The sequence below is a fragment of the Hemitrygon akajei genome, chromosome 10, assembly GCF_048418815.1.
Source record: "Hemitrygon akajei chromosome 10, sHemAka1.3, whole genome shotgun sequence".
Classification (NCBI taxonomy): domain Eukaryota; kingdom Metazoa; phylum Chordata; class Chondrichthyes; order Myliobatiformes; family Dasyatidae; genus Hemitrygon; species Hemitrygon akajei.
This window is the reverse complement of record NC_133133.1, coordinates 72777696-72801153: the sequence shown is the minus strand read 5'-3', so window position 1 is coordinate 72801153 and position 23458 is coordinate 72777696.

The following is a 23458-nucleotide window of genomic DNA, read 5'->3' as shown; positions in this document are numbered from 1 at the left end:
TGTTGGGTTTCACTATGGCAGTGGAAGAGGCCATAGACACATGGGTCAGATAGGGAGTGGGGTTGTGAATTAAAGTGACATGTAGCAGGAAGCTCAAATCGCCCCTGTGGACTGCATGCTGGTGCTCAGCAAAGCAGTCACACTGTCCATGGTTTGTCTTCTCCAGTGAGGGGGAAGCCACATGGTGAATATTGAATGCTACACATTAGATTGCAAGTTCAAGTGGATCCACCACTTCACCTGGAATGGTGGGTTGGGCTGGGAAGGGGAGAAGTGAATAGACAAGTGCATCTTCTCTAGTTCCATGGGAAGATGCTGTGGGTTGGTGGTGCTGAGAAGGAAAGGTCCAGGGACTTGTGAAGTGAAAGGACTCTGTGAAAAGCAGAAAGTGAAGCAGAGGGTTTAATTGAGAACTTAATCACATCAATTTAATTCTCTGTGTTTACATTCCCAGGACTCTGTGAGATTCAAACTCCCATTCCTGGATTAATAATTCAGAATTAGGTCATTCAGCCCATTAAGTCTGCTCTACGATCCAATCGTTGTTGTTGCTGTTAGTCCTTTCTGTGCCTCGTGGTGCAGCGGGCAGCAACCTTGCCATTTCTTTAGTATTTTTATCTGCTCTTTAGGAGGCCGACTTGCTACTCGATGTTCAACCCAGCATGAATGGAAAGCGTGAAAGGAGCCAGCCGGATTCGAACCTGGGACCACTCGCCTCAAAGTCTGGTGTGGACGTCACTGCACCTCTGACCATTACTGGTTATTTTTCCACCACCTTTTGCCCATGTTATCCTTGTAACCCTTAACCTTCTGAACAATCAAAAATCTTTCAATCTCTGCCTTGACAGTTTCTTTTGCCATTTTTTCATGGAAGTTGGGCAATTAGTGAATCCATTAACTGATCCTGCGATTCAGTGTTAGCTCATTCCTCTATCAAACTGAACATGTCACATCTATTTTTAAGGCACAAACTCAAATCCAAAAGCTTGCTGTTTGTTCTATAAAAATCCTGCACACATTGATGTGTTAAAAAGGTGAATAACAAAGTTCATTGAAAATAATGATGGTAAACCATAAATTTATCAAGTAACTGCATTTTGTAAATTCATGAGTAGTTGGTATTCAGGTACAATTTATCAAATATTACAGAGTACAGAATTCCAGCAGGATCAGTTCACCCTTACTGCATAAGAAGCCATTTGGCCCATTGAATCAATGGTGGCTCTCAAAACATTCCCAATAGTCTCATTCCCATAATTATTTATTTGTGATCTTTTCTTCCTTACCATTAACTTGGCCTGATTTTTCCACCAATACCTACACTGGGGCTACTAACAGAAGTGATTTATCCTAACAGCATTATATTGGAGCATGGGAGGTAACTAAAGATTTGCACAGGGAAAATTTCACATGAATAGCAATTCATGAAATCATGATTAGTAGAGATATCATAATGACAGCATCTCTAACTGCAGCTGCTGACAGACTCCCCCCCCCCCCCCCCCACCACCACCACCACCACCTCACTCTAATAGCCACCGGACAATGAGGACAGATTTGTAGGCAGATTAAAGAAAGGCATAAAAACAAGAGCATTGTTATCATGGGGGGCTTTGACTTCCTGACTTCCCAAATAAACTAAATTATTTATTAATAATACTTTTTCTTGTAAAACTTGTGGTAACGATCACTGCAAACAACGGAGAGATGAGAGAAGGCGAAGCTGAGTTGAGGGATGAGGTACACTTGAGGTAAAGGCATGGTGAACAGAGCAGAGAAGAGGCAGACTTGAGGCTGTCCACCTAAACTGAGAGTGAGGTTTGATCGATCTAAGCACCAGGCTGACTTGGAAAGCTTGGGTACGGCCTGAAACGTGGTCCAGGCCCAGAGCATATTGATGCAACAGGGCCCAGGTCCTAGTGCGAAGAACTGATGTTTGGATGACTTAAAAGCCAGCCCAGATGGATTCAAAAGGCAGGATGTAGGGACAAACAAGAGGCGAGGGTTGGGACAGCTCTGCGTGCTGATCCTTGATGTTTACTTGGCTCTGCTCTGAACTGAGGCTGAGGCTGAGGCCTGCTCTGGCTGCTTCAGCCTTTGTGGCAGAGGGCTCTGCGACATTTACTTGGCTCTGCATCTGCTGCTCGGGGCATCATGTCTATCGACTCACTTTTGGTCCAAGTGTAATTTGCTTGCTTTTATTGTTTGTACAATTTGTTTTTTTCTCTCTGCACATTGGGTATTTGATGGTCTTTTGTTTATAAAGACTCTTTTGGGTTTCTTTGTTTTGTGGCTGCCTGTAAGGAGACACATCTGAAGATTGTATATAGTATAAATGCTTTGGTAATAAATGTACTTTGGACTTTGAGTCTAGGTGGTTTAGATGGGGCAGAATTTGTCAGGTGCATCCAGGAGGGTTTTTTAAACCAATATGTAGATGGTCTAATAAGAGGAGGACGCTGTACTAGACCTGTGTTGGGTAATGAGCCTAGCCAGATGACTGACCTTTCAGTGGGAAAACAGTAAAGGGACAATGACCACAGATTCTTAAGTTTTAAGGTAGCTACAGATAAGTATTGACCTTGCAGGAGAGTATTAAATTGGAACAGAGCAGATTACAAGAGCATTAGGTAGAATCTAGGGCAAATTAATTGGGGAAAGCTGTTTTTGGGCAAATCCACATCTGATATGTGAGGGAATTTAAAGTTCAACTGCACAGACTTCCAGTCAGAAGGAAGGACAAGGATGGCAAGGTAAGTGAACCTTGGATGTTGAGGGAGGTGATGAATTAAGTCAAAAAGATAAAGGAAAAGTATGTAAAACTTAGGACGCTAGAATCAAACAGAAGCCTTTATTATAAGGAAGCCAGAAAATAAACTCAAGTGAATTAGGAGAGGCAGGATCTTCCCAAACACTGAAGTCAGGATAACTGGCCTATAAGTTCCTTTCCTTTGCTTCCGTTCTTTCTTAAAGAGTGGAGTGACTTTTGGAATTTTCCAATTCTCCACAACCATTCTTCAATCTAATGATTCTTTAAAGGTTATTAGTAATGCCGACACAATCTCTTCAGCTATCCCTTTCAGAACCCTGGAGTGTACTCTCTCTGGTCCAGGTGACTTAACTACCTTCAGACCTTTCAGTTAGCAAGCACCTTCTCCTTAGTAATAGCAACTACACTTACTTCTGCCCCTCGACGGTCTCCAATTTTTGGCATACTGCAAATGTCATCCACAGTGAAGACACACAAAATGCTTAGTAAGTCTGTCCACTATTTCTTTGTCCCTCATTACAACCTCTCCAGGGTCCTTTTTCAGCAATCCAATATTCACTCTCACCTTTATTTTATTCTTTATGTATCTGAAAAAAATGGTATCTTCTTTTATATTATTAACCACCTTACCTTCATAGAACCATAGAACATTACAGCACAGAAACAGGCCTTTTGGCCCTTTTTGGCTCTGCCGAACCATTTCTCTGCCTAGTCCCACTGACCTGCACCTGGACCATATCCCTCCATACACCTCTCATCCATGTACCTGTCCAAGTTTTTCTTAAGTGTTAAAAGTGAGCCCGCATTTACCACTTCATCTGGCAGCTCATTCCACACTCCCATCACTCTCTGTGTGAAGAAGTCCCCCCCAATGTTCCCTTTAAACTCTTCCCCTTAACCCATGTCCTGTTTTTTTCTCCATACCCATCATAATTTTATATACCTCTATCAAGTCTCCCCTCATTCTTCTACGCTCCAGAGAATAAAGTCCTAACCTATTCAACCTTTCTCAGTAACTCAGTTTCTCAAGTCCCGGCAACATCCTTGTAAACCTTCTCTGCACTCTTTCAACTTTATTAATATCCTTCCTGTAATTCAGTGACCAAAACTGCACACAATACTCCAAATTCAGCCTCATCAGTACAGCCTCACCAGTACAACCTCACCAACCTCACCATAACATTCCAACTCTTATACTCAATACTTCAAAACATACTCCTTATGTTTTATTTAGTTGCCTTCTTGTGGTTTTTAAAAGATTCACAATCCTCTAACTTAGCACTAACTTTTGCTGTAATATATGCCCTCCCTTTTCCTTTTGTGCTGTCTTTGACTTCCCTTGTCAGCTGCCATTGGCTTATCCTCCCTTTTAGAACACTTCTTCACCTTTGGGACGTATCTGTCCTGCACCTTCATAATTGCCCACAGAAACTCCAGCCGTTACCGTTCTGCCATTATCCCTGCAAATGTCCCCTTCTAATCAACTTCATCCAGCTCCTCTCTCATGCCCTGTACTCCATTGTAATATTGATACATCTGACTTTGTATTCTCCCTTGCAAACTTCAGAGTGAATTCTATTATAATCACTGTCTCCCAAGGGTTCCTTTACCTTAAGCTCCCTAATCAAATCTAGTTCATTACACAACATCCAATCCAGAGTTGCCTCTCTCCTGGTAGGCTCGACCACAAGTTGCTCTAAAAAGCCATTTGATAGGCATTCTACAAATTCCCTCTTTTGGGATTCAGCACCAATCTAATTTTCCCAATCAACCTGCGTAGCATTGCCCATATAACATCCTTTCTGGATAAGATGACACTACCAAACATGTGCAGCAGCTCACTAGTAGTTAGAAAGGCAAAAAATTTGACTTAAAACATCACTAAAAACACATTTTCTGAGGTAAGTTGTTTTAGATCATTGCCACAAACAATGAGGGGGCAAGCAATGGCAAGGCAAGTTCAGTGGCCTGAACGGAGATGGTGTGTTGCAGGATCGATGCAGATGGAGTGAGGTGTTCGGAGAGGAGAAGTTGGGGCAGTGGATGTCTGAAGCATGTACAACTGGCCCGAATGCGAGGTTGGATCACTCTGGGCACCAACCTGATTTGAAAAGCTTGTGAACAGCTTTGTGCTGGGTGGTGCAATCTGGGCTTGGAGCGAGTTGCTGGGTGGCCTGGTCTAAGCCCTGAGCCCTTCGCAGTAGCCAGATCCTAAGGCGAGGTACGATTTGCTGTTTAGACGATTTAAACAGTGGCCCAGGTCAGAGGTGAGACTGATTTTGCTCGCTCTCCGTGATGTTCAGTCCTCTCTCCAGGGCACTGGAGCCTTTTGCTGCAATGGTTCCTGGAACAACCTGTATGATCTGTACAATCTGTTGTTTGGTCAATTTAAATGCTGGCCCAGAAAAGACAGGGTGTTAGGATCCTAGACGAGAGCCAATTTTGCTCACTCTCTGAGATGGTCATTCCTCTCTCCATGGTGCTCAGGGTATGAAAACTACCCTGGCTGCTGTGCTTCATGCCCGCTATTATGATGAACTGATAAGCCAGGCTTTGGGCCAACTCTGGGGTTCCGATCTGAGGACTCAATTTGGTTCGGAATGTTGCCGTTCACCTCAATTGTTTGCACGATTTGTGTTTATTTTCTTTCTCGTGCGCATTGAGCATTGGTCTTTTTTCGTATTTCCTGCTTTGTGGCTACCTATAAGCAAACGAATCTCAAAGTTGTATAATTTATACATTCTTTGATTATAAATGTAGATTGAATCTTTGAATCTTTTCTATTTCCCTTTGAACTTTTTACCCCACTGAAATTTATATCCCACATCCTGGCCTGTTCATAACTCCCATCTAGTTTGTTTTAACCTTGCAGTTTCTTAACACTTCCCATAGGGATCTCTGTCTTCCAATCCTATGTCACCTCTTCGTAAGGTTTGATTTCATTTTTTTTTACCAATAGAGCCACCCCACCCCCTTGCCTACTTGCCTATCATTTCGAAACAACATGGCTCCTTGGATATTAATCTCCCAACTATGATCTTCTTTCAGCCAGTACTAAGTGATACTCACAACATGACACCCATCAATCTCTAACTACACTACATGATCATCTACTTTATTCTATATACTGAGCACATTCAAATATAACACCTCCAGTCCTATATTCACCCTTTTAGATTTTACCCCTATGTTACATTTCCCTCATCCCACTGACTACAACTTTGCCTAAAAACACCTGCCTGTCCATCCTCACAGTTTTACTCTACACTGCATCAATTTGCATACCACCTGCTGCATCCTTAGACCTATCACTCCAGTTCTCATTCCCTGCTAATTTAGTTTAAACCTTCCCCAACAGTTTTACCAAATCTGTCTGCAAGGGTGTTGTTCCCTCTTGGGTTCAGGTCTAACCTGTCCCTTTTATTACACTTGCCCCAGAAGGGATCCTAATGATTGAGGAAATATGAAACCCTGTCCCCCTGCACCACTCCCTCAGCCACTTATTCATCTGTACTATCATATTTCCCTGCCCTGACTAGCACATGGCACTGGAAGTAATCCATAAATTCTGGAGGTTCTTTCCTTCAGCCTTTTCCCTAACTCCCTATACTCTCTGTGCAAGATCTCTTCTTCTGTTCGACCTATGGAGTTGGTTTCAATGTTCACGATGACCTCTGGCTGCTCACCTTCTCTTCTGAGAATCTTCTGCAGCTGCTCAGAGACATCCTGGACCCAGCACCTGGGAGGCAACACACCATCCTGGCTTCTCTCAACAGAATCTCCTGTCTGACCCCTGGCTATTGAGTCTCCTATCACTAATGCTCTGCTCGACTTTACTCTTCCTTGCTGAGCCTCAGAGCCAGCCATAGTGCCTGATAGGTCATCTCTCCCAGAAACATCCAGATGAGTACACTTATTGCTGAGGGGAAAGGCCACCGGGGATCCCTGCACTGTCTGCTTACCCCACTTACTTCTCCTGGTGGTCACCCATCTACTATCTGAAACTTGCACTCTGGGTGTGACCACCTCATTAAAAGACTCCTCTATGAAGTTTCCAGCCTCCCAGATGGTGCTGAGTGCATTCAGTTCCAACTCCGGCTCCTTGACCTTATCAGTCAAGAATGGAAGTTGGATGCACTTTGTGCAGATACATCTGCATACGTCTCATCTGGGAGACCATTCAGTATCCCAAAATCCCACATCTTTTTTCCTCTGTCTACACTCATTATGTCTCTAATTTCTCGAACTAAAGTTCTAGCCTGCACCTGTTTTCACTGAAGCTTGTTGAGCCAAAGTCTGACTACTCTATACTGCCGACCCATACAATGGTCATTCCACTCCCATAAGACCATAAAATATAGGAGCAGAATTAGGCCATCTGGCCCATCAAGTCTGCTCCGTCATTCAATTATGGCTGATCCTTTTATGGCTCTTGTATTCTAGACCTCTTGAAATGAATGCTAACATAGCATTTGCCTTCTTCACCACCAACTCAACCTGCAAGTTAACCTTCAGGGTGTTCTGCATAAGGGCTCCCAAGTCCCCCTGCATCTCAGATTCCGGGATTTTCTCCCCGTTTAGAAAATAGTCCACACATTTATTTCTACTACCAAAGTGCATGACCATGCCTTTTCCAATATTGTATTTCATTTCCCACTTTCTTGCCCATTCTCCTAATCTGTCCAAGTCCTTCTGCAGCCTTCCTGTTTCCCCAACACTTTTGTTCCTTTTATTCCCACTCGCTGCCTCCTACCAATCAACCAATGCTCCAACCATGTTAGTAACTTTCCTGTAATGCCATGGGTTCTTAACTTGGTAAGCAGCCTCATGTATGGCACCTTGTCAAAGGCCTTCTGAAAGTCTAAATATACAGCATCTACTGCATCCCCTTTATCAATCCTACTTATAATCTTCTCAAAGAATTCCAACAGGGTTGAGGCAGGATTTTCCCTGAAGGAAAATTGTCCTATCTTGTTCTGTGTCACCAAGTACTCTATGACCTCATCCTTAGCAATTGACTCCAACATCTTCCCAGCCGCTGAGGTCAGGCTAACTGGTCTATAGTTTCCTTTCTGCTGCCTTCCTCCTTTCTTAAAGAGTGGAGTAACATTTGCAATTTTCCAGTCCTTTGGCACCATGCCTGCGTCCAATGATTTTTGAAAGATCATCTCTAATGCCACCACAATCTCTAACATCTCCTCTTTCAGAACCCTAGGATGCAGTTCCTCTGGTCTGGTGACTTATGTACCTTTAGGTCTTTCAGCTTTTTGAGCACCTTCTCTCTTGTAACAGTAACTGCATCCACTTCTCTTCCTTCACACACTACAACATCAGGCATACTGCTAGGGTCTTCCACAGTGAAGGCTGATGCTAAGTACTCATTTAGTTCATCAACCATCTCCTTGTCCCCATAATTATTTCTCCTGTTACATTTTCTAGCAGTCCTATATCCACTCTCATTTCTCTTTTATTTTTAACATACTTGAAAAACTTTTACTATCCACTTTGATATTATTTGCTAGTTTGCTTTCATATTTAATCTTTTCCCTTCTGATGATTTTTTTTTTAGTTCCTCTCTGTAGGTTTTTAAAAACTTCCCATGAATTTTTGCTTTGTTGTATGCCCTTTCTTTTGCTTTTACAATAGCTTTGACTTCCCTTGTCAACCACAGTTGTATTATTTTACCATTTGAGCATTTTTGGAATACACATGTCCTGCACCTTCCTCATTTTTCCCAGAAACTCACGCCATTGCTGCACTGCTGACATCCCTGCCAACAGCTCCTTCCAATTTACTTTGGCCAACTCCTCTCTCATATCACTCCACTGAAATACTGCTACATCAGACTTTACTTTCTCCCTATCAAATTTCAAGTTGAACACAATCATATTGTGATCTCTGGCTCTAAGGGTTCTTTTACCTTAAGGTCCCTAATCGACTCTGGTTTATTACAAAACACCCAATCCAGTATAGCTGATCCCCTAGTAGGCTCAACGACTAACTGCTCTGAAATTTATCTCTTAAGCATTCAACAAACTCATTCTCTTGAGATCCATTACCAACCTGATTTTCCTAATCGACCTGCATGATAAAATCACCCATGACTACCATGACATTGCCCTTTTGACTCTCCTTTTCTATTTCCTGTTGTAATCTGTGGTCCACCTCCCAGCCACTGTTAGGAGGCCTGCATATAACTGCCATCAATGTCCTTTTACCCTTGCAGTTTCTTAACTCAACCCACAAGGATTCAACATCTTCCAATCCTAGGTCTCATCTTTCTACTGATTTGATGCCATTCTTTACCAGTAGAGCCACGCCACCCCCTCTGCCTACCTTCCTATCCCTCTGATAGAATGTGTAACCTTGGACATTCAGCTCCCAACTACAACCATCCTTCAGCAGCAATTCAGTTATGGCCACAACATCATACTTGCAATCTGTAATATTGTAACAAGATCATCCAGCTTATATCTTATACTACGTGCATTTAGTTACAACACCTTGAGTAACATATTTGCTATCCATTCTGATTCTACATTCCTAATGATTTGATACTCAGCCTGTTGGCTGCCACTAATTCCCATCACCTGCCTGCCCTTCCAGACAATCTGACTATACTCTATCTTTACTTTTTTATGATCCGTCCTTTCCAGAGTCCCTTGACTCCAGTTCCCACCATCCTGCCGTTAGCTTAAACCCTCCCCAACAGCTCTAGCAAATCTGCCTGTGAGAATATTGGTCCCCCTCGAGTTCAGGTGCAACCCACCACTTTTGAACAGGTCATAGCTCCCCCAGAAGAGATCCCAATGATCCAAAAGCCTGAAGCGCTGCCTCCTGTACCAGCTTCTCAGTCACGCATTGATCAACCAAATCCTCCTGCTTCTACCCTCACTAGTACGTGCACAGGCAGCTTCTTCGTCTTCTTCATGTGCCTTGTGTGTTACACACTCGGGCGAACATGGCTCTCCACATCGGACGATCCTTCGCAGCGTCAATGATATCTCGCACATTTACATCTGTTAGTTCTTTCACAGTGTCCATATATTTTCTTCTTTGCCTTCCTCTTCTGCGTTTCCCAGGCATATGGCCTTGTAATGTAAGGCATTCTATTTCTCCCTTTCTGCTGACATGGCCCAGGAAATTAAGTTTCTTCTCATTTAATGTTCTCATTGAAGATCTTTTTGTATGGGCACATTGGAGTACTGTCTCATTAGTTACTCTATCTCTATATGATATTTTCAGCATTCTTCTAAGAAACCCCATTTCTGATGCTTCAAAGTTTTTTTGGAGTTCTGGAGTTATAGTCCATGTTTCAGAAGCATACAGCAAGATTGACCAGGTGTAACATTTTAGTAGCCTAAGCCTTGTTGTCATAGAAATGTGTCTGTTGGTAAAAATGGGTTTTGTTTTTTTGAAAGTTGGTTTTGGCAATGGCAATTCTCTTTATTTCTACTTTACTTCTAGCATCTTGTGATATAAAGCTACAAAGGCAATTAAAACTGGTCTTTTGTTCAATCTCTTGGTTACCGATGTACAATTGGCAGGTGGCTGCTGTTTTGATATTACCATACATTTGGATTTTTTTTACAGTTGATGGTTAGACCAAAATCTGCACTTGTTTGTACTACTTTGTCTAGGAGGACATGTAGGTTTTCTTCAGCACTTGCTGTTAGGGTGGTATCGTCTGCATATCTTATATAGTTGATGTTAACACCTCCAATTTTCATTCCATCCAGGTCTTCTATTTCTCTGAGAATCATTTCACTATAGATATTAAATAATTCCGGTGAGGCATCACATCCCGGTCTAACTCCTCTTTGAATTTTAGTCCAACTGCTTATATTATCATTAATTTTTACCGCTGCCGTTTGATTCCAATATAAATTTTGAAGCAGTTGTTGGTCACTTTCATCAATGTTTAGTTTAGCAAGAATTTGAAATAATTTTTCATGATGCACTTCGCTGAATGCTTTAGTGAAATCAATAGAACAAAAAAAGACATCATTTTGATATTTAATTGCCCTTTCTGAAAGCATTTGTAGTATGAAAATTGTGTTCCTAGTTCTTCTATTGCAGTTTAGAAATTTCTGGCCTTAATTTGTTTTTAATTCGACTTAGAACAATTATGAACAAAATCTTTATTATGTGACTCATAAGAGTGATTGTTCTATAATTTTCGCAGTCAATAGTTCCTGGAATTTTTGGCAGAGTTATAAATACTGATTTCAAGAGATCATCAGGCAATACACCAGACTCATATATGCCATTAAACAGTTCAAAAAGAATATCTATGTCCAGATCTTCTAGGGCTTGTATCATTTCCACTGAAATTTCATCTGGTCCAGTGGCTTTACCATGTTTCATGCTTTTCATGCTTTGCACAGGCAGTAATCCAGAAATTACTACCTGGGAGGTCCTGCTTCTGAGCTTTCTGCCTAGCTCTCTAAATTCTCTTTTCAGGACCTCATTGCTTTTCCTTCCTATGCCATTGGTACCAATATGTACCAAGACATCTGGCTGCTCCCCCTCCCTCTCCAATACGTTGTGGGCATGATCTGAGATATCCCTGACCTGGCACCTGGGAGGCAACATACCATCCACATGTCCCGTTCACGTCCACAGAATCTCCTGTCTCTTGTCCACTCAAACCCTGTCCAATTAACACTAGTTATTATTAACCCAAGCAATCTCCCACTCTGCAGACAATTCCTGACAGGACAGGACCTGCTCACTTTTTAAATCTGGCACATAAAGCCCGCATGGAAGTGTTTCCACTTTACTCTTTGATCTCCTGCTCCACAGACAAGTCCTGACTTGCTTTTTAAAGAGGTTATTGAGTGAGGCAAGCAAAGAGGATTTTGGGGCCATGATCAATATCTTCATACCCTCTCTATCCACAGGCAAGGTCCCGGAGGACTGGTGAGTAGCTGATGTTGTTCCACTGTTCAAGAAGGAAATTATAGACTGGTGAGCCTCATGTCAGTGGTGGGGAAGTTACTGGAGAGAATTCTTAGGGGTTCGGATTTATGATTATTTAGAAAACCTTGGTTTAACTAGGGAGCTTTGCATGGGGCAGGTCACGTCTTACTAACTTTAATGAGTTTTTTGATGAGGTAATGAGGATGATTGCTGAAATTAGAGCTGTAGATGTTGTCTACCTGGATTTTAGTAAGGTCTATTTGACAAGGTCCCTCATGGGACGCTCTACCAGCAAATTAAGATGGGATCCATGGTGAATTATGTACTGGTAGTTAATAGTCTTATTCCTATGCCCCTCAATTAGCCATTCCCACATGGGAGGAGCTCACATACTGTACAAGCAGGGTTATCAATAACGTTCAGCTGAGTATCCTGCAGTGTTGGCAGCCTGGTGTGCTCTGCACTCTCACTCAATAACAAACACAACATGGTGTCAGAAACGATTGATCATCAATGCTTTGGTGCTACAGATCAAGTGAGGTTCCTGGCAAGAAAGAATTTACGGTAGACTGTTCTTGTTTGCAAGTACCTATGAAAAATATCCATAGACTTATCAACGTAAACTGCTTATGCTAGTTTGCTAACTATGAGGCATGAGCTGAGAAAGTGCCAGGGTTGCTAAGTAATGCCTTCAAGCTACCCCCTAAAAGTGGATACATTGTAATAATCTGTGGGTAACTAGCCTGGGGAAGTGCATAGAGGCACAGGCACAGCAGAGAAGTCAGTCAAACTCTCAAGGAGAGAAAAGAAGACTTCTGTAGTGCAAATAAATAAAATAATAAATAAGCAAACAGGAAAGTGGAGCAAATACCTGCAGTGCAGACATCTACTTACCTAATAAATACCTCCAAGCCAGGAGACTTAGAGATGGTTCAGATACTCAGAGAGAGAAGGAACCTCACTCAGGCTTCAGAAGAGCACCAAGTAATCACACTGATAAACTGAATGGGTGACAAAGCTATCATGGGTGCTCAGAAAAAGTACAACACAGTGCAGGAAAAATTCAGAAAATATTTCAGAGCAAAATGTGATATATGAGAGGACAAAGTTCAACTCCAGGAAACAGGATCCAGATGAAAATGTAAATGACTTCATCACAGCATTGTATGCCCTGTCATACAATTGTGCATATGGAAACCTGAGAGATAAGCTCATTAGAGACAGGATTGTTGTCAGGCTAATAGGCACCAAATAGTCAGAGAGACATCAGTTGCAGGTAGAACTCACACTAAAGAGAGCTATTATTATGGTCAGGCAGAGTGAGAATGTTCGTCAGCTCAGGCATGAAAATGATGCTGAGGTAAAACTAGAAGCCATACACAAAGAAGGGTACAAACAAAGTGCAGTCAGAAAAACTACAGAAAGAAGTGACAGTAGAGCTCAGATCAAAGAAAACAGACAAGTGAAACAAAGAGCAGGTAAAATGTCCTAATGCAGGAGATGCGGCAAGTCTCTATTCCACAGCAAAGAGTACTGTCCAGCAAGAGAAGTGAAATGACACCAATACAATAGAGCTGGCCTTTATAAATGCCAGTGTCACTCAAAACAGTTCTTCAGAAGGTCAAAGAAGACCATGATTCAGATGAAGAGAGAGCTTTCCTTGGGACTTTAGATTCAAATAGACAAAACTGCTGTACTATGGTTCAGTTGCAAAATGAGGCAGTGATGTCCAGAATGGAGACTGCGGCAGATGTCACAACCATCCCTAAATGACTATTCACAAAAGTGGTGAAGCAAACAGGCATTATGCTAAACCCAACAAAGTAAGTGCTCACGGGGCCAGGGAAACATAAGCTCAGTGTGAAAGGAATGCTTACTACTTCCACTGTAAAAATGAGAAACAGTGAAAGGAGGATGTCTATGTTGTTCAGAATCTCTTCTCACCACTACTGGGACATCATGCCATCAAGAATCTGAACCTCATTGCAAGCTTTGGATTCACGAAACAATGTTCAATGCAGGACAGGTACCCGAAGTTGTTTCCTGGACTGGGGTACTGAAGAAAGTGAGGCCAGCAATAAAACCCTACTCTCTGACAACATTGAGATAAACAAAGTCAAAGCTGAGCTTGAGAATGGAGGCACTTGACATCATAACCAGAGTGAGTGAACCTACTGACTGATGTGTGGGCATTGTCCTTGTTCCCAAGTCAGATGGCACAGTGAGGATCTGTATTGATCTAACAAAATTGAATAATGCAATGGGATGGGAAAAGTTTATTCTGCTCTTGTTGAGCACACATTGGGTATGCTGGGAGGAGCAAAGATCTTCACCAAACTAGATGCAAACTCAGGGTTCTGGCAGATCGGTTTTGCTCCTGAGTCACAGAAGCTCACAAAATTTAACACACCATATGGACACCATGCCTTCAAGGGATTCTCTTTTGGCATCTCATCAGCTCCTGAACTCTTTCAGATGGATGAACCAAATTTTGGAGGGACTGGAAGGAGATGTCTGTCAAATGGAGGTTCAAGTGACTTTATCACAGCATTACAAAAGAGTGGAAGCTGCTTCAGAGAAACTCAAATGGGCTGGAAACACCCTGAACAAAAAGAAATGAGAATTTGTGAAGTTGGAGGTGACGTTCTTTGGCCACCAAATATCCTTAGAGGGACCGTAACCAGATTTAGAGAAACTGGCAGGAGTTCGGAATATGGAACAACCAACGAACGTATCAGGTTTATTATCACCGGCATGTGTCATGAAATTTGTTAACTTAAAGGCAGCAGTTCAGTGCTATACATAATATAGAAGGGAATAAATAAATAAATAAATACATAAACAAGTAACTCAATTACAGTATATATATTTTGAATAGATTAAAAATTATGCAAAAACAGAAATAATATATCAAAAAATGAGGTAGTGTTCATGGGTTCATTGTCCATTTAGGAATCGGATGGCAAAGGGAAGAAGCTGTTCCTGATTTGCTGGTTCCTTGGCATGGTTAACCAGCTGGAAAAGTTCATCCAGATTTGGCAGAGAAATCAAATCCACTCAGAGAAATGTTTGGAACTGGGACATGCTGCAGGAGAAGTCATCCACATCACTTAAAGCAGAGCTTATCTCTCCACCAACAGTGGTGTTCTTTGAACTGAATAAAGCAACAAAGGTCACAGCAGCTGCCTCTTCCATTAGCCTAGGGGAGCGCTGATGCGATACTGCAGTGGTGTATGGAAATCGGTGACATCTGACTCCAGTTGAACAGTGTTACGTCCGGATCAAAAAGGAGACGCTGTCTCTCATGTGGGCTTGTGAACGGTTCAGCTGCTACCTGAAAAACACAAAATTCCTACTTGAAACAGACCACAGCCACTTGTCAGCCTCCTCAGCTCGAAACTCTTGGATGACTTACCTCCACGTCTGCAAAGATTCAGAATGAGGCTTATGCAGTACTGTTGTGACATTGAACATGTCCTTGGCAAATCCTTCACAACACCAGGCACTCTGTCAAGGGTGCCATGCTTTTGCCCTAAGTGAGTGGACAGAAGCTGACTCCACCCTCATGGAAGATAACAACGTCTACTTAGCTCAGGTGCATGAAGGCTTTCCTGCATCACAGAGTAAACTGGACACAATTCACCCTGAGCTGAAGAAGGACCAAATCTGCAGTAAGTTCATGCAATACTGTAAGCATGGATGATTTGCTGCTCCAGAAGGAGCTCACAAACTCAGATCTTACTTGCTTGAAGGAGACACACACTCATTCTTAATGGTTTGCTGCTAAAGGGCTCTAGACTTGTCAGTCCTGCTTCTATACATGCCAAAATCATCAGTCAAATCCATCATGGACATTAAGGCATTGAAAGATGTCACCCAAGAGCAAAGCAATACATTGGATGGCCTGGTCTGAGCACACAGTTGGGAGATCATGTACAGCCTTGTGAAGCATTCAGAAAACTACCCCAAAATTATACTGAACATCTCTGTCCCACATAGTTCCCAGACTTTCCATGGTAATTTGTATATTTATACTTTTTTGAGATGGCGAGAGACAGATATCTTTTCACTAGATTACTACCCATGGAATGTTTTGAGGTGCCCGAGCTGTCCCCTACATCCTCAGCAGCAGTTATGCAGCACCTGAAAGCTGTATTCACTCACCATGGAATACCAGAGGCATTTGTGTCAGACAGCGATCCACAATTCAGCTGCTCAGAATTTAAAGCCTTTGCTAGGGACTGAGTTGAAACACCAGATAAGCAGTCCACGGTACCCACAGGCAAATGAAGAAGCAGAAAGAGCAGTGCAAGCTGTAAAGAGTCTCCTACTGAAGGCAAAAGAGCCCTACAAAGCACTGCGAGCTTATCGCTCCACACCTCTTGTGAATGACTACAGTCCATCAGAGCTGTCAATGGGCTGGAAACTGTGAACAAGCCTGCCCGTCCTTCCTTTCCTTCTCCAACATCACTTACCAGACTTGGACAAAGTGGGAAATTTTGAGACAACTGCGTGAAAAAATGAAGAGCATGCGCGATCTCAGACACGGAGGAAAAACTTTGTTGCCGCTCAGGAGCGGTGAAGCTGTTTGGCTTTCAGACCAGCTCACCAAAGGAACAATGGCCCGGCAGTATTCACCACAATAGTTTGTGATCAGAATAGCACAAGGTGAAATCAGGCTGAACAGGCATGTGTCCGTGTTCCTTCAAAGTCCACAAAAGATAGAGAAAAGAATAGAGTGGCCTGATCCTTATGACGAGGACCACTTACTTGAAGTGGATGCACCTGTTCAAAAATCTCCATCCACTCCAACACTTCCAGGAACCTATACCAGATTGGTCATTTATCTGTCCCGCCACAGAGATGTACTCCATAGCCTAATAGCTTGGGGCAAGTGGTTAAAGAGGCAGAATAATCCTCTCACCCAGACCTCAATTAGATTTAGATTTTAAATAGAGTTTTAATATTGACAACTTCGCACAAAATGAGACTGTTCTATAAAAAGGAATTGGTAAAAAAAAAAGGTGGAAAACAGACAGACAGAGACACACAGAGACAATGTTGGCAATTATTTTTTATGTTTATGTAAGGAGAATAAGTTACATGCTATGGGTAAAGTGAGCTGCATCACTCAATCTCAGTAACAATAATTTCAATGCAGTTCTGATCTGATAGAGGTTTACAAGATTATGAGATTAGGAGGCATAGATAGAGTGGACAGAGACTATCTGTAACAAGAGAATATCTGCAGATGCTGGAAATCCAAGCAACACACACAAAATGCTGAAGGAACTCAGCAGGCCAGGCAGCATCTATGGAAAGAGTATAGTCGGGATGAGACCTTTCAGCAGACCAGCAGATTTAGAGTTTTTAATGGAGTTCAAATATTGACAACATCTCACAAATTGAGACTGTTCTAAAAAAGGGAATTGGTGAAAAAAAGGAGGAAAACAGAGTGACAGGCAAAGGCAGAGAGACAGAGTCAAAATTGTCAGCTGTGCTCTTTCCCATAGATGCTGAGATCCCCCAGCATTTTGAGAGAGCATCTTTTTCCCATGGTTGAAATGTATAATACCAGAGGCATACATTGAAGGCAAGAGGGGGTAGGTTCAAGGGAAATGTGAGCGGTGAAGTTTTATTTTAACCTAGAAAGCCGTGGATGCCTGGAATTCACTGCCTGGTATGGTGGTAGAGGCAAATACATTTGAGGCTATGGATGTGAGGAAGATGGAGGGATGTGGACATGATGTAGGCAGGAGGGATCAGTGTTTGGGTGTTTCTGATTTGTTTTTAGCTGGTTTGGCACAACATTGTGGGCCAAATGGCCTGTTCCTATGCTGTACTCTTCTACGTTCTACGTTACGTGGTAACTAGGCTTTTTTTCAAGAAAGGGTGATGTAATGATAGTTAGTGGTGTTATTCCAGTTAGCCACTCTCACCTGGGAGGAGTTCACAGACTGTACAAGCAGGGTTATCAATAAAGTTCGGTTGAATGTCCTGCACGCTGGCATCCTGACGCACTCTGCACTCTCCCTCAATAGTGAACACCACAAATTGAGTGTTTGGAGGCAGAGATGGCTTGCCCACAGAAGACAGAGGGTGGTGGTGTAAGGGGTTTATTCGGGCTGGAGCTCTGTCATTAGTGGTGTTCTGCAGGGATCATGTGCTGGGATCTCTGCTGGTTGTGATGGGTATAAATGACCTGGGTGAAAATGTAGATGGGCGGGTTAGCAATACAAAGATTAGTGATGTTGTGGATAGTGTAGAAGACTGGCAAAGGGTATAATGGAATATAGATCAGTTGCAGATATGGGCGGAGAAATGGCAGATGGAGTTTAACCCAGTCAAATGTGAAGTGTTGCACTTTGATAGGTCAAATGCAAGAGACAGTACACTGTGAAGAGCAAGTGTTGAGGAGTAGAGGGCTCTTGGGGTCTAAATTCATAGTTCCTTGAAAGTGGCTACACAGATTGATAGGGTGGTTAAGATGGCACATGGCATGCTTGCCTTTACTAGTTGAGACATTAAGTTCAAAAGTCAGGAAGTTATGTTTCAGCTTTATAAAACTCTAGCTAAGCTGCATCTGGAGTTCAGTCTGGTTGTCCCATTATAGGATGGATGCCGAGGCTTTGGAGAGGGTGTAAGAAGGTTTATCAGGACATTGCCTAGATTAGAGGGCATGTGCTATAACAGGAGGTTGGACAAACTTGGACTGTTAACTCTTGAGCGGCGGAGGCTGGGAAGCGATCTGATTGAGATTTATAAGATTATGAGAGACACAGATAGAGTAGACAGACAATAGCTTTTTCCAAGGATTGAAATGCCTTATACCAGTGGGCTTGGGTTAAGTGAGGGAAGTAACTTCCAAAGGAGATGTGAGGGGCGAGATTTTACACAGAGAGCTGTGGGTACCGGGAATGCGCTACCTGGAGTGATGATAGAAACAGAAATATTACAGGCTTTTAAGGGCACGTGAATGTGAGGAAAATGGAAGGATATGGTCTTTGTGTAGCAGAAGGGATTAATTTAATTAACCATTTGATTACTAATTTAATTGGCTCAGCACAACATTGTGGGCTAAAGATCATTTCCTGCGCTGTACTATTCTGTAAGTCTGCTGTGGTGAGCTACCTTCTTGAGTTGGTGTGTTAAGATGTTTTCACACCTTCAGTAAGTAAGTTCAGAGATCTTGAATCTGTGCCAGTGAAGCTTCAGTAATATACTATCTGTCCACAGTGGGAAGCTATATATCTTGGTGGCAAAGCCAATTTCCATCACCTCAATTCCTTCAATCATCTAGGTTTCAAAAAGCCCAGAGGCATAAAATAAGGGAGAAACCTGTTTTATTTTTGCATTGCTTCTGCCTAAAGTACAGCAAAGAACATTCATATAAGTTAAATTGAACTATTATTATGTCTGTATGTATATATTGACCTGTTCATTTCTTTCTGCTTAATATATCTGCACTATTTGATTTTTTCATCTATTGCACTATCTATAAAGTGAATGTGATATTGATAATGGCATTTTTTAGATATCATTATTCCCCAATTCTAAAATAGTTTAGCAGCTAGCTATTACCTTAATGTCTAATTTTAGATGTGCACAGTCATCATTTATTAATATTGCCTGTTTCAAGTTCTAATGTTCTGAATAAATTGAGTGCAAACAGGTGTTTGTCATACTCACAACAAATCATTGTTGCAATTTATCAGCAAAGCATAGTATACTTGCAGTTTTTGATGGTTTTGGGAAGAGCTCCAAGTTGAAAGAATTCAGGACTAAGTGAGTGATGAAGAATCAGTCTCCAATATTGAACTGTTAAAAATGAGCCTAATCTGGAACGCTCTCAAGGTAGCAGACTGGCATTGCTAATTCCACTCGACCTTGATAACAATGCTGAAGTCACTGTTGGCTATAGCACACTGACTGGTGTTGAATTGAGGCCAGAGAACTCTGGATACAGCCTTTACTCTGCATCATAAAATGTGTAGAAAAAAGGTAAAATACCTCAGAACCATATTTAGCATTGTCAGTGAGAAATTCCTTTTTCAGTTAAAAAGAAACATGAAAATTGACTTTCCCATGTTTTGGAGTCTTGAGCCATGTTGTCAGCAGACAGACCTTGTCTGTTTACAGCCACATTGGCACAAATGCAATTGGCACACCAATTCCCATGGATTGAATGCATCATGATTATCAGGATATTGGGCGTCCTCATGCACATTGTGCATCACAGTTACATGATTCACCTATGGATTGTGAGGTTGGTCTTGCCTAGAATCAACCCCTGCCTAAGCAAGGACCTGCACCTACTGCAAGTTGCCTATCACCACAATCAGTCTACAGCAAATGTAATTTCACTGGGTCTCCACTTGGCATTAGCAATACCTATGTTAGGCTGCTGTTTATTGACTACAGCTCAGCATTCGACACAAACATGCCCTCAGTTCTAATCAACATACTCCAAAACCTGAGCTTCTGTATGTCCCTCTGCAATTGGATCCTTGATTTGCTTACTAGGAGACCACAGTGTGTGCATATCAGAATTAACATCTCTTTGCTGACAATCAACACTGGCATACCTCAAGGATGCTTGCTTAGCCCACTGCCCACTTTCTCTACGTCCACAACTGCATGGCTAGGCACAGCTCAAACAATATCTATAAATTTGCAGATGACACTATTATTGTTGGAAAAATTTCAGATGGTGACAAGGAGGAGCACAAGAACAAGATTGGTTGAGTGGTGTCACAGCAACAACCTTGTGTTCAACATCAGGAATTGTTCAACGTTTCAACATTTCAATGTTTGTGTTCAACATCAGGAAGTGTTCAACGCTTCAACGTTTCAACGTTTGTGTTCAATGTTTCAACGTTTGTGTTCAACGTTTAGAAAGTGCAAATTCCAGTCTTCATCAAGAGATCAACAGCAGTGGAAAGGGTGAGCAGTTTCAAGTTCCTGGGTGTCAACATCTCTGAGGATCTACCCCAGGGCCCAATGTATTGATGTAATTATAAAGAAGCCTCATCAACAGTTATACTTCATTAGAAATTTGAGGAAATTTGTTATGTCACCAAAGACATTCACAAATTTCTCTAGCTGGACCATATTACGTATTCTAACAGGCTGCATTACTGTCTGGTGGGTGGGGTGGAGCTTTGGGATCAAAAGAAGCTACGAAAAGTTGTGAAATTAGTCAGCTCCATCTTGGGTGCTAGCCTCCATAGTAACCAAGACATCTTCAAGGAGTGGTGCATCAGAAAGGTGACATCCATCACTAAGGACACCCATCACCCAGGACATGCTCACTTCTCATTGCTACCATCAAGGAGGAGATGCAGGAGCCCGAAGACACACACTCAATGTTTCAGGGACAGCTTCTTCCCCTCCATCATTGGAATGGACAATGAACCCAATACCACCTCACTATTTCTTCCTCCTCTTTCAGCACTACTTATTCAATTTATTTTTTTATATATACATAAATAAAACAAAACATAACAGAGCAACCGGTCCAGACAACATCGCAGTTGAAATGATACTGGCCTTAGAAGATTTTGGAATAGAGAAAATAACAGAAATAGTAAATGAAATCTATGATCCTGGGGAGATACCTGATGATTTAAGTAAATCAGTGTTTATCAGACTTCCAAAGAAAGAGGGAGCAACAGAATGTGAGTTACATCGTACAATAAGCCTGATGAGCCATATGGTAAAAATTATTCTCAGAGTAATCATGATGAGAGCAAGACACTGTATAAAACCAGAAATCAGCAAAGAACAATGTGGCTTTGTGGAAAATACTGGAACCAGAAATGCAATTTTCATGCTATGGATGATCTGTGAACGAGCCATCCAGGTACAAAAAAGACATCTGCCTATGTTTCATTGACTATACAAAAGCTTTCGACACTGTCAGACACCAAGATCTCCTGGAAATGCTTCAAGATCTTGGTATAGATGGGAGATATACATTTCATAAGTAATTTATACTGGGACCAGACGACATCCATCAGAATAGGAGGAGTGAGTGAGTATGTGAATATCATGAGAGGAGTCAGGCAAGGTTGTGTCTTTTCACCTGACTTATTCAAACTGTATAGTGAAAATATCCTGAGAAGTATCAAATACTTTAAAGGACTCACAATTGGAGGTCATAATGTAAATAACATCAGCTATGCTGATGACATCGTACTGATAGCTGACTCAGAAACAAAACTTCAAGAACTACTCACTATAGTGGCAGCAGAAAGTAATCACAGAGGCCTCTCAATCAACACCAAGAAGACAGAAAGCATGGTCATCTCCAAAAAGACAAACATCCCACAATGTGTGATCAAGATCGGAAATGCAAACATCAAACAAGTCAACAAATTCAGATATCTCGGCAGCCAAATTACAAGTGATGGCAGGTGCGACACAGATATCAAATACAGAATAGCAATGGGGAAAGAAGCTTTCCAGAAAATGAAGACCATATTAACAGACAGAAAGATGAGCATGTACACTAAAAACAGAATACAGCAGTGCTACATTTATTCTATCCTGACTTATGGAAGTGAACGCTGGACTATTACCCCAGCAATGGAAAAGAGACAGGAAGTAGCTGAATTATGGTTCTACAGGAGAATGTTAAAAATATCATGGACCACACACACATCAAATGAAGAAGTTCTCAGAAGAGCCCAAGCAGTTAGATCACTCATACCAACAGTAAGAGAAAGACAACGCAGATTCCTGGACACATCATGCGGAAAGATGAACTGGAAAAACTCACACTCTCTGGAAAGATCGAGGGGAGCAAACTGAGAGGATGACCTCGGCTTATGTGCATCAGAAGCCTAGCCTGGTGGCTACACATTGAGGAAATGGAAGTCATCCAAAGAACAAGGGATAGATCTGTATGGAAAACCATGGCCACCAACGTCCGCATGGGATATGGTACCTAGATAGACAGACAGTGCAATGTGTTGCTGCTGCAAAACAACAAATTTCACAACATATGCCAGTGATATTAAATCTGATTCTGACTATTTCAGTTCTGGTATAGGATATAGTTCACATACAGTGCCCACAAAGAAATATGTTTACAATCGATTTCATCTTGTACTATGGGTGAACTGCAAAACTTGCATCACTCTTAGTCTGTTGATATTTACCAAGAGGTAGTGAAAAGCACTCAGCTCTTGTTGAATGAAGTGGAATCAGTGGTATTCATTGAACACAAGTGTTCCATGTAAGTGCTTATGTTCTTATGTTCTTACGAGCCTATGCCAATTCTCTGAGAAATCCCATCAAAATCATTTTCCTATTTATTTCTCTATAACCAACTCTCCCATTATTCCCATAAATCCCATACTGATTCATCTACCGCCCACCAACAACTGGTATAAACTACATTATCCAGTTAACTTTAAAGCATATCATTGAAACATTGGAGTAAACTGGAGAACTCAACATACGGCTATAGAGAAATCGTCCAATTTCCTCTGCCTGGTGCCCTTGCTGAATCTGCTGAGGTGTGTTACAGTAGTACATTTGCCCCATGGTCTTGTATAGTTCTCACACATATGCTTGTAAATGACAACCAGGAAAGGAGCTGACTGAGTTGTGTCTATTGCCAAGCAATAGCAGAAAATTAATAGACTACCAGTGTTATCCAACTGGTTGAGACACTGGAAGTGACTAATATATGTGGAGCTCTTGCCCCGGGGAAAGAATCAATAGCATTGCAATAGAAATGGAAGAGAGAAAAAAATAGGA